General features: G+C 34.7%; 1 pseudogene; it reads left to right on the forward strand.

Annotated features, from left to right (window-relative positions):
- Positions 1–5,676: 5,676 nt before the first annotated feature.
- On the forward strand, positions 5,677–12,875 carry LOC136065654 (uncharacterized protein At2g37660, chloroplastic-like; annotated as a pseudogene).
- The last annotated feature ends 11 nt before the right edge of the window (positions 12,876–12,886 follow it).

Below are 12,886 nucleotides of genomic sequence, written 5' to 3' on the forward strand. Positions count from 1 at the left end.
GATATGAAAGGTATAAACAGGTGTTATATACGGTGGTATAGCACACGTCCGAGGACGCCAAAGTCCGAGGTGAAGGTAACCTTCGTACTGACTGAAAGATTCTGCCAGGTTGTAGCTGAATTGGAAGTTGGATATAACTTAAAGAGGCGTCGGAGAAGGTAGAAAATATCTTCTAAAGTCTATCACCTCCTCATTAAATGCTGTCCACGTAACACTCTGGCCGCATTAATGTGGAGGTGATACCTGAATAGTAACTAAGCAGCTTTATGACCACTAAGCTGAAGGTTCCGGTAGGGACTAGATGGGACAGAAAGGAGCTCCCAGGATAAGAACTACACGTGTACGAAGGAAACAAGAGAAGAAACGAAGTATATAATGTAGAAACGAAGAAAACAAGAGGACTTCTTCTTCTGACAGAAAAAGAAAAAAAAAGAGAGAGAGAAGAACAGACCAATTGAAAGAGGGCCGAGGAGAGTTTTTTCCTCATAGAGCGAATCAATAGTATCCCTTGTTACTTGATGAGTAGAACCCTTCCTGAAAAACAGTACTAGTTCTTGAGCCCATACTCTATAAATTTATTGTTTGGGCTTATTGGGCTGAAAACCCAACACTCAATTCAAATTGAGTCCTTACATATATATATATATATATATATATATATATATATATATATATATATATATATTATATATATATATATATTGTATTAGTTTGTTATAATAGCTAATTTAATTGACAAATCAGACATTACACGGCACGATTAGATTAAAAACACTAGAAGCCAGCAATTATTCGTGTCTATCTGATTATATGTCTGGTCTGGACTTTAATGGACGCAAGTACGTCCTCTTAATCCCTTTTTATACCAAAATAAGCTTTAGTCAAAGAACATGGCTGATTGTCACTACCTAATGATGTCATGCCAAAAAAAAGGCTGATTGTCACTATCTAATGGTACAATTTGTGTACGCAAATAACATGAAAATTAGAATTAAAAAGGCAAAAGCATTTTCTAGTATGTTGTTAAATTTAGATGATCATTATAGCTACTTGAGCAATTGCACAAAACATTAACCCTATTATGAATTTATGATTAATTGATCACACTTTGATGATGATAGTGATAAACCGATAATCATAATAACAACGCTCATATATATAGGGATGGGATTGTCTTTTAAACAATTTTGACTTCTAATAAATTAGTTTGTAATTCATGCATATACATAAATGTATTAAAAGATTACACAAAAGGCATATAAATGTTATACTAAATCACTGTTGTCAATTTGAAAGAGTAGTTTCAAGTTGTGTCTAAAGAAAATAAGAAATTTGTATGGTTGAAATTTTGAAATCATTGATTCATTGTATTTCTTTGTCAAAATTTGCAAAGCCGTCCATAGTAAATTGCTCCATTTTAGTCAACGAGGTAGGTAGTTTATTGATCTAGTTATATAAACTTCTTTTTTATTTCTTAAAGTCACTTTTTTTTTCTTTTTTTTTTTTGGATATAATAACTTGTTAGTATTTATTTTTAAAAGAAATTAAAATTTATTCATTATAAAATATGTGGCAAAAGCACTGTTTTTTTTTTTTTAGCAAGATAATGTTAAATTTTTTGTTTATTGAAGTTTGGAATTATAAGTTGAATTAGTTTTTTTTTTTTTTTTTTTTTTTGAGAAAGTTGAATTAGTTTGTTAAGCATGTTAATTATAATTATTTTTAAATTGGCTGGAAGTAGTTTTCAATCGAAGATTAACTAAACACAAAATCAGAATATATTAATTTAATCATTCTATGCTTTTTAGTCACTCCAACTAACTGTTCGATGTTAATGTTTGGTCATTCTATGTGGTTTTTGTGCATTCCTTGCTTCTTCTGTTTGATCTCTTATGCTCAGCTACGTTGTCCCATTACCATACGCCTTAAGAAAAAGTTGCAAAACATTCATTGCCTATTTTTATACCAATAAATACAAACATAATTCTTCAGTCCCTTTCAAATCCAACAAAGTACTAATACGACAATAAAGCAACAAATCGCTAACATTACCTTTGACGACCCAAAGATGGATCCTTGACGTGAAGAAAAGAGACACTATCATTAAAAGCCAGAGAGAGAGAAGGATAAGAATTGCTTATTTGTATCAACATCATCATTATGAATATCATTCATAGCTAGTAACCCTTTTTGACTGGTATTCGAATCTAGAGACGGCTTTGGTTTTGATCATTCAAAACACGATTGCGGCTTTAGCCCAAACCCGTGGATGCATGGGGTAGATCACCAATACTTAAATGGTTGACTTTTGTTTTGACTACAACATCTTTCCACGTTTGTGAATTGTAAATCTATTTTCAAGAGCTTCAAAGTCATAACCCCTTCCTATTCTTTTGAATTCTAACACTAGCTATCACGCAATAATTTTGCATAACATTTGAGAGATTGAGTATTTTTTCCACCTCCCAATTATCTCTTATTGCATTTAGAAATAACAATAAGTTTCATAATTACGTGATATGATGGTTCCAAGATATCATTCGGCAGTGAAGATAAAATTAAACTCATCAATTTTCTTTCTTTCTTTATGTTAATTTTGCAATAAAACCAAAGAAAATAATATTGCTTTGCCTGTACAGTTATCACTACAGACTGGCACAAGCAATCTACCGTGCATATAACTATAAACTATCACAGAAAGTTCTAAATTTCAAATAATTTATCACCCATATAAACAAATAACATCTTCCCAAATAATAGGAATTCAATCTTAATATCTATCATGAAAAACCCAAAAACAACATCCCAAAATGTCATTGAAAAAATCAACACAAATATGACTATGAATAGTTTGCACACCTCACTGGTAGTGACCACAAAATGAAGCAATTATTTTTCAATTTCTTTTATCCAATGGTTTTAATTTACTGTTATATTGGTGTGATGCCACGATTTAATGTTGGGAAGAAGGAATTAAGACTATACAAGCTAAATCCGAAAAGAGAGAAAAAGAGAAGAGCAGTTCACTATCGGTGTGGCCACTGCCACCTAGGTTCACAGGTTGAGCCAATGGTCTATCTAGGTTTAGTCTAAGCTAAGGGGTTTGGGTTAGTGAGGTGTGAGTTCTTCATGGTCTTTGTCAGTGGCGGCTCTAGGAATTTTTTCTAGAGGGTCATTAAGAAACTTAAATTAAATAAAATTTAATATAAAAAAGAACTTGAATATACTGAGTTATTGAAGAAAAAAAAACACACACACAAATATATGGAGTTTTACAATTTCCTTCTACGAGTTTTCATATTTTGAAATCGTCTCATGATAGTTTATTATTAGTTGTCATTATCTTTTGTCAATGTAAGTATGACCATTTTATTTTTTTAAGTTAGTATAATATTTTTGTTTTTAGGCAATTGTGGTTATATAAAATTTAATATAAAAAAGAACTTGAATATACTGAGTTATTGAAGAAAAAAAAAACACACACACACAAATATATGAAGTTTTACAATTTCCTTCTACGAGTTTTCATATTTTGAAATCGTCTCATGATAATTTATTATTAGTTGTCATTATCTTTTGTCAATGTAAGTATGACCATTTTATTTTTTTAAGTTAGTATAATATTTTTGTTTTTAGGCAATTGTGGTTATATATTTTTATTGTTATTGTTTTTATAAAAATATTTTAAAATAAATGAAAAACTAAATCCGACTTGCACATATAATTATTAACACATACAATTACACTCATTCATACATAAATAATACACAAGTTGTTGTTTGATTGTGGGATAAGTTGATATATAATCAGGGTGTGCAAGATTTAAAACATGGTGTGCAAAAATATTTTTAAGAGTAAAATAAATTAGTAAAGCAATAGATATATATATATATATATCTATCTATCTATCTAAATTTTCAAGCCACGGGTTCATTCAAACCCCCCCTAAAGTGTATGGTGTAGCCACCATTGGTCTTTGTTTTTAGATTTTAGATTTGGCCTAAAATTGTGTCATTTAGGCTCGAGGTTTTGTTTTAAGTTTAGGCCTAAAACGTCGTAGTTTTGATGCATGCTAGCCCTTCACTTGGTCAGCACTAAAATGACATAGTTTGGGGTTGATTCAACAAAAATAAAGCACATCAGCATGATGATGTGTCACCTAATAGCAGAAATCAACCATGGGAATAAATTGCTAACGAAACTAAATTAACTTCAAGTGTAACATCATGTTTTTGAAACTTGGGAGTGTAAAATCCAGTCAATTCTAAATTTTAGGGGTGTAATTTGCAATTTACTTTAAGTATAATTTTAACAATTATATATATATATATATATTCTTGATAGGGTAGTATTCAATCTTGATAGGTTTATCCATTTTCTCCTAAATTGGCAAAATTTTATCCAATAACTTATGGATTATAATAGAAAAGATAATATACTGGAAAAAAAAAATGATTTAATTTTTAATGTTTTTGGTAAAAGTATATGTGCTCTAATTTACAATGTAGGCATTGTTAATTACCGTTCAAGTTCAAGTTAAATAAAAATTTAAAAAATTTAAAACAATTTTTCTAGCACTAATTCAATGTACCTAAATATTGCTAAATTTTTTTAAAGATTTTGATATATAATAATTAATCAATTTATTATATTATTATTATCATTATTATTATTATAAGAGCTAAAAAGTGAGAAGCTAGCCCACTTAAAGCAGTGTGTCCTGCTCATAAGCCCAAAACAATAGATTTGTAAGAGAGTAGATCTTGTGAGCAAACTACAAAGCTAAATAAATTCAAACTTAAGAATGACTGGGCTAAGGTTACTAGAGTAAGAGACATAAATTCAGCATAAAATCCTTCCTCGGTAGTTCCATGGATGAATTGTTCATATATTGATCAGGAATATTCTTTTACAATGAGTACATGTATTACTTTTCTCTCTCCCTTTTACTTTCAGATTCCCCCATTTCCTGTAAGGATCATTTCCTTATATAGTTCCCTCTATTACATCTCAGCCTTCCATCTATACAGTTTTTAGGAAACCTTCTGGATGCTTGTCCCATCAAGGCTCTTTTGGAGGTGGTAGGAGGGCTGTGAGATGTGAAAACATTGTTCATGTGTCATTTCTTCATAAATGCGGCTAGTTCAGTTGGTGCAATGTATTAAATGTGGAGGTGGCAATCACCTTCCCAAATATTTCTTCTTTTTATTGCCTACATAGTAGGCCTATCCATAGATCGGCCGGGTCAGTTTTGGATCCAACCCGGACTCGACTCGCCGGCGTTTGTGAAGGGCGAAGGAACCCAAAATCGACTACCAAAAAAATCGATCAAGTCGGTTTCAGGTAAGGTGAGCATTAGCCAATTTGGTCGATTGCCGGAATAAAAAAGTCATCGAAAAAAAAAAAAAAAAACACACACACGCGCACACACACACACCAGAATCTGGAAAAAGCCATTGGAATCTGCATTTTTTTGCCAGAATCTGCATATTTTCTCTAAAAAAATTGTTGGGATTTGGTCGGATTTGGCTAAATCCACTAGATCTAGCTGGATCTGGTCGAGATCTCACTGGATCTGGCTTATTTTTACAAGATTTAGTTGGATTTTTTATATAGCTCTAGTTGGCTTCGGGTTGTTTGGGTTTTGGAGAAGAAAACCTACCACTCAACTCGCCAATGTTAGTTCTTGAGAATGGAAACCCGCCGCCAACCGACTGGACCTTCGGTTCAGGCCAAAATCGGGTCGGCATCAAGCGATTTAGCCGGGTTGTTAGGCTCCGGTCAGGTCTGGATAGCACTACTACACAGCTCTGTTGCTCCCTAAAGCTCTACCTTACAGTATAGTCGATTACTTAAGGTATTCCTGAGGTACCTTTGCTCCTCGGGATCCTCGGTCCACAAACCAATTCCCCTTTATCCTCGGATTTCTTACCTATGTGTCTATGGATCCCTTATCATCCTGAACAGGGCCCAAGGCCAAAGGTGTGCTCAGATCATTTGCTCCCACAATTATTATTATTATTATTATTATTATTATTATTATTGACGAGTAGTGTAAAATGGTTGACCATAAAGTGACCGTCATTACTAAGGATGATCGTTATTACTAAGGACGATGGTAAGCACACATTAATGCTCAGATGTAAATTCCTCACTTAAATGACACAAATATAACGGATATATAGCCTTTCTGGCCACTAGCTGATAGCTATTACAACTACCTCAAGTTAACCATTACACAGTCGTTACAGGACATTGAATGGGGAAGTTAAATGGCTATTAAATGAGCCATTTAACTCTCCAACTCAAATAGCGATAAAATGCTCATCCATATTGCAAACCGTCCAAGTTAACGATGAGTAAAAGTATGGACAAGCGTAAGCACATTATTCCAGATAGCATTCAATGACCAAATGATAAATGAGCACGGAGTCGTTACTGCCGTCCAATGATGTGCATTCAAATGGCCATTACGAACGTTAAAGGGCTGGGATTGAGTGGTCATTATTGACCATAAATCCTGTAGCTATGGTACAATGTTAGAGAGGCCAGCAAATTGAGCATTTGCTCACACAAAGGCTATATAAAGCTAGGAGAGACAGGTAAATGATTCATATGGACACACACAAATTACTCTACAGATTACTTATTTCTAAAGAGTTTAAGCTAATTTAAGTATCGGATGGTCCTTGGTAAGCCCCAAACGATGTCATTATCTACTTAGTGTTTTCTCTTACACAGGATTTCCAGGTCGTCCATCATACTGACGATGCGAAATCGTGTTTTATCATTATTATTATTATTATTATTATAGCCCAGTTCTAATGTAAGTTCGTAATTTTGAAACATCCTTGATAGTCTATCACTTTATACTATATTTATTATACACTATTTTTGGAACCCTTTGTACCTCATGCTTTTAATCACTAGATGCATGCATTGTTCTTGCATGTTAAACAAGCTACAAGTGCCAACCCATTAGGACAACCAAGAATTTTAACAATCAAGACTGTTCATACTTCAATATATTTTTTGCTAATAACTTCATAGTATATTACTCATTTCTCTCTATTGCATGATTTATAAATATATACAATAAGAACTTTTATGGTAAAAATTGAGAATGCCACGGGCCCACGAGTACATTTGGATAAAAACAATCATCCCACTTTTTGATTCTTGACTAAGACTTTTGCTTGGCAATCTCTTTTGCATGAAAGTTAAATGACATTAATGAGAATACAATGAAAGCTTATAAGCATCTTTGTTACTATATTTTCTAATATGGAATTCCAATTGGGATATTACATTTCTTGTTTGTGAACTTACCTTCAATGGAAGACTTGATATTTTCACAAAAATAGTTCAAGACACAATGCCAGCTTTTTTTTTAAGGAAAAACAATATGGAAGAATTGTTATACTTCCTTATGTAGCATCATAATAAAATTAATGAGACCTAGATTTTCTCACAATTGCTAAAACCTACCTGTGTATGCGCCACTCCCCGTCCTCACAATATCTCAGACCTACATTGCCGGGAATTCTGCGGTCGGTGATGAATTTCTCCATCGCCTCCGCGGTATCGACGTATTTCTTAAACCTACCCATCCCAGTTGACGCCTAAAAGAACTAAGAAAGAACAGGCAAAGTAGAACAAAAAGTAGAGAGAGAGCTCAGAGAGGGATAGAGCGACTTACTGAAAAGAGGAGGAGCTACTCGGACAGACTTTTTATGCTGGAGGTGTTAGTGAGAGTGTGGCTGAACTCAGGAGGGGCACACGAGAATTCTTGATTACAAATGAGGAACGGGAAGAAGCGGTTCGCACGCGTACTTATACCTCAAATTGAGGAACCGTGCGGGTTTTCCCGCCCATAAATGCGAGACGAACCTCCACCATTGGATGGGTAACGCCTCATTAGACGTGGGGAGCATAGAGTCGCCTGAATTTAATGATGGGCACGTTACGTGCTCCGAAGCGTCAGCGACGTGCCTTGGGCAGATGAATAGACCCCAGTACTGACGAAAGGGGGGGTAAGGCCGAGGATGTCAAAATCCTTCTCCCCGCCCAAGGATGCGTGTAGCAAGATTTTGAGGGGCTATTGTGGGGCCAGAAAATCAGGTAGCCTTGGCTCACTCCAAGCCAGGCCCAAATGGCCCACGCCAAGGGCGCATGAGGGGTCCAAGGATGACCCTATCCTCGGTCGTCCGAGACCTCGGAAAACACGAGGACCGCCCCACCACAGGACTCCTTGAATATCCGAGGAGAAGAAGGGCCCGATGCTATGCATCGGCGACAGAAGTACGGAGAAGGGGCAAGCCCTGGGCGAACTGTTACCTCGGCATTGAATACGCTCACCTAACCCTTCTAGCCGCATTAATGGGGATGTAACCCCTTGACAGGGCAACATCGATCAGGGTGAGCCACCTGAGCACGGATACGACCTCTGATGGGACAGACGGTCAGAAGAGAGGCCAATAGATGAACAACAGGAGGAGGAAGAGAGTGATATATAAGAAAGGGAAGCAAAGTGTAAAAAGGGGGGAGAGTTTTTGGAAGGGGAAGAAAAAACCTCCTCGGCCATGGGCCGAGGAGCATCCCCCAGTTGTAAATTGTTCTTAGTATTTTTCAATAAAAGGAAAGTAGTTCATGCTTCCTGTACGCCGGCGAGCGCCTAAACCTTCGATCCACTCTCTACAAATTCATTGTTCTGGGTTCGTTGGGCCTTTAACCCACATCCTTTGGGCTTGGGCTACAAAAACAGACCCTACAATGTACATTCAACATGCACAATTTTTAAAATAAATTACAAAATTCTACATATTCAATATACAAAATTCTTTATTCATTACAATCAATGTGGACATTTTTCAAAAAATATATACAATTTTGTACATTCAATATACATATTTTTTCAAAAAATATACAAAATTCTATACATTTAAGTTTCAACCTGCACAATTTTAGACATTTTTTGAAAAAATTTGTATAAAATTCTTGAATAGCAAATTTTCAAAGAATGTATAAAATCCTGTATATTCAATGAACATAATTTTTCAAACAACGTACGTAACAATGGTAGTTAAAACTTGGAACATCAAGTAATATTATAATTTATAAATTATTAAAATACGTATTTTTTTATTATATAATTATATTAAAATATTTTTATTTATATTGATATAAAAAATAAATAAATAAAAGGAAAAGAAAAGAAGGAAAGGAAGATCGTCGTGGGCCGTGGCCCGTGGCCCTCATGGGGTCATTTTGGTAATCCAGTAAAACATAACCAGCACCCACCACACAGCCCAACCGTTGTCTTGTGACTCTTGTCCTTTGTTTCAGTTTGTTGCTTTCTGTCTCTGTTCATGGCTTCCAGACTCCGATTCCCGATTTCCCGGTCCCAGTTGAAACATTCCCAAAACTGCATCAACGAGTCCCATGTTTTACATTCACTCTTGCACCTCCAACTTCTTATTCCTCTAAGTCCATTTCTAGCTCTAGAAGAGGGTCACCACCACCACCACCACCACCACTTATGCTGTCAAAGAGGAACTCATCCAATCCCCTAGTGCTGAGCCAACCCATGATTCCAAAATCTCTCGTTCTTCTTCTTCTTCTTCTTCTAAGCTTGTTCTCGTCGGTGGTGGCTCCGGTGGTGTTGGTAGGCTATTTCTTTCTCTTGTTCTCTGCTGCTTATGATGTAACATCTACATGTTTAAGAACTTGTGTACTTAGTGCATGTATGTGAGTGACTGAGTGTTTATGCTGTATGAAACATGTTTGGTTTGAGTTGAAGGTGAATATGTAACTTCTATGCCTCTTTGTATTCAATCTGGTTGGTTTTAGTGTGTGTGCGCTTATGCTGGTTGTTTATATTGCAATGGAATACAGTTATTGTGATTGTAGAAATGCTAGGGGTTGTTAATAAATAAGAAGAAAGATTAAATTTTGAAAGGTTATCTAGTATAAATTTGACTCCTTGAAGTCCTCTTGATTTTATGAATAACCAATGATCTCTTTTCAAATCTTATAATAATAACTATAAACTGGTGAAAAAGGAAGGGGAGAGAGAGAGATGAGGAAACATTGCTAAACAGGAATATCAGTTTGATCTGGTAGTGGCATCATTGCTAAACAGGAATATCAAGTCACGGCTTTTAGTACAAGATCCTGAGAAAGCAATATCCTTTTTTGGTAAACAAGATGAGGAAACATTGCAGGTAGCAATATTCTGACTGAATTATGCATAAACTTTCCTCCATGAATAATAAATGCGCACAAATGTTCATCATTCTTTGTGCATTATTTTACAGTGTTATCTTACCTCCAGATGTTAGACTTTATAGTCATAGAGCTTTTCAACTTGATAGGTGATAAAGGGGATACTCGGAACCCAGAGGATTTTGATCCATCTATCTTTGAGGTCTCTCCTTTGCTCTATTCAATTCTACATTATATTATTTGATTATATTTATCTTAATGAATGATAAAAGTCTTTTTGACCATTTAGAATGTTGGGTAATTATCTAAAATATGATTTTTATTCTTAAAACCTTGTATTCAGGGAGTAACACATGTGATTTGCTGCACGGGAACAACAGCCTTTCCTTCGAAATGATGGGATGGGGATAACACACCAGAAAGAGTAGGTCAGTATTGTTTTTTTCATCAATTAAAAATTTAGCATTATGAGTAAACAAGACTATGCAAGTAAAAATATGGAGAAGAATCTACAATGTGTTTTATGTACTACTGCCAGTGCATTGAAGAGCAGCCCCACATACTGGATAAAATTCATTCTTCTTGTACCTTCAAATCTCTGTTTATGCATACACAAACACCAGACCATGTACACTTGTCTGTATGCTTTCAGTGCTTTTGACTATAAGTTATTAATTGAAGATTGGGAGTGTGTGAGAAATCTTGTATCTTCACTGCCTTCGTCACTGAAGAGAATCGTTCTTGTTTCATCAATCGGAGTAACAAAGTTCAGTGAACTACTGTGGAGGTAGGACCACTTCTTAAATGAATGGATAATTAGAAAATAAGCAATTATAAGGAAATTTCTATCCACTGATATAAATATATTCGTGTGAGTGTTTGGACCCTACATGTTAATATGATGCCTAATACTCAATTCAAATGATTTTAAAATAGACATTCCCATTAAAAGGTTTCTGTAGGATTCTATAGGAATTTACATATCCTGTACACTATGTACACTTTCTTTAGTGATTCTATCAGGCTTTGTGTTAGAAATTGGTGTAGTAAATTCATGTTTTGCAGAAGTTATGCATATTTGTCAGTGGTATAAAATTGGGGATTTTTATATTCTCTTCTTGTTGTGGCTACAGCTTTCTCAAAGTGTTTGTTGTGTTAAGTTTTGATTAGAGATTCATTCCATAATATTACTAGTACTATGGGCTAATATAATCACTTTGTATTATTTCTATAGCATTATGAACCTCTTTGGTGTCCTCAAATTTAAAAGGATGGGGGAGGATTTTCTTTGCAATTCTGGTCTTCCATTTACAATAATCAGGTATATGGTATAATTACTGCCCTTTTTTTTGTTAACTTGATGCTGAGAAAGGAATGCTTAGTAACTAGAGAGAGTGAGAGGGAGAACTTGCAGTCATATTTTAATTTGGTTTTTGTAATTTTTTCTTATACCAGACCTGGTAGATTGACTGATGGACCTTACACATCATATGATCTAAATACTTTGCTCAAAGCTACAGGAGGGCAAAGACGTGCAGTTCTTATAGGTCAAGGTATGGCATAAATAATTTGTTTCTCAGACGAGTTGCAACGTACATCATCATCATGCCAAATAAATTACAGATCCATAGCTACAAATCAAATAACAGATCATCTATTCTATACGTGTATTGTGAAAATCTCTTATTTTTCTTTTTATTCATATGTCTTTTGTCTCATGGATATGTATATTGGTGTCAGGAGATAAACTTGTTGGAGAAGCTAGCAAACTTGTAGTTGCAGAAGCTTGTATAGAGGCACTGGACATGGAATTCACTGAAGGCAAAGCTTATGAAATCAACTCAGTTGAGGTAATCTTCAAGTAATGATTATGGTAAATGTGGAGCATATGGACATAGAATGCAAATGTTATCATTCCGATTGCTTCCGGAATGTTTTTGACATGCATCACAAATTGAAAAACTTTTATTGGTTTTGATTGTTAAACAACAGGCTGAATATGTACTAACAGCAATATGGACTTTGAAACATCAGAGAAGCACATTTTAAAGGCTAAAGACAAATTTTGACACGAGTTTTGTTTTAATTAGAATATTTGGTCGATGATGAGCAACATGCACTTATTTTCTGACATTCAACATTCATAAATTATTTTATCTAAGCAAATGCATCATCTTCTTGTTCTTCCATATTGGGTTTTGACCAGGTATGTGAATCTATGATAAGAAAGAAACATATATGACCACATCATGTATATTTGTAACTTGTATAATATTCAATGTTTCTTTCAAATGCTTGTGAGATCCAATATTGTGTAGTACAGATTTCTTAGTCCTTGTTAATCACAGTCTTTGCATTTTCATTCAATATTCAATTGGACTTGATCTGTGTCAACTGTTTGGATGACTTTCAGTTAACTTTACCATATTCTACTATGCTTATGAAACTACTTGCCAAACTGAAATGTATATGTAGGGGGAAGGACCAGGAAGTGATCCACAGAAGTGGCAAGAGCTATTTAAAGCTGCCCAAGCCCAATAATTGAACTCCTACATTCAATTTGGTTCGTCATCTATGTGTACCATTAGAGATATTTTTTGAAATTGAGAAATGTGTGATGTACGTAATTATATTATGTAATATAGTTTTTTTTTTTTTTTTT

Source organism: Quercus suber, unplaced genomic scaffold (assembly GCF_002906115.3).
Source record: "Quercus suber isolate HL8 unplaced genomic scaffold, Cork oak 2.0 scaffold_1071, whole genome shotgun sequence".
Taxonomy (NCBI): Eukaryota; Viridiplantae; Streptophyta; class Magnoliopsida; order Fagales; family Fagaceae; genus Quercus; species Quercus suber.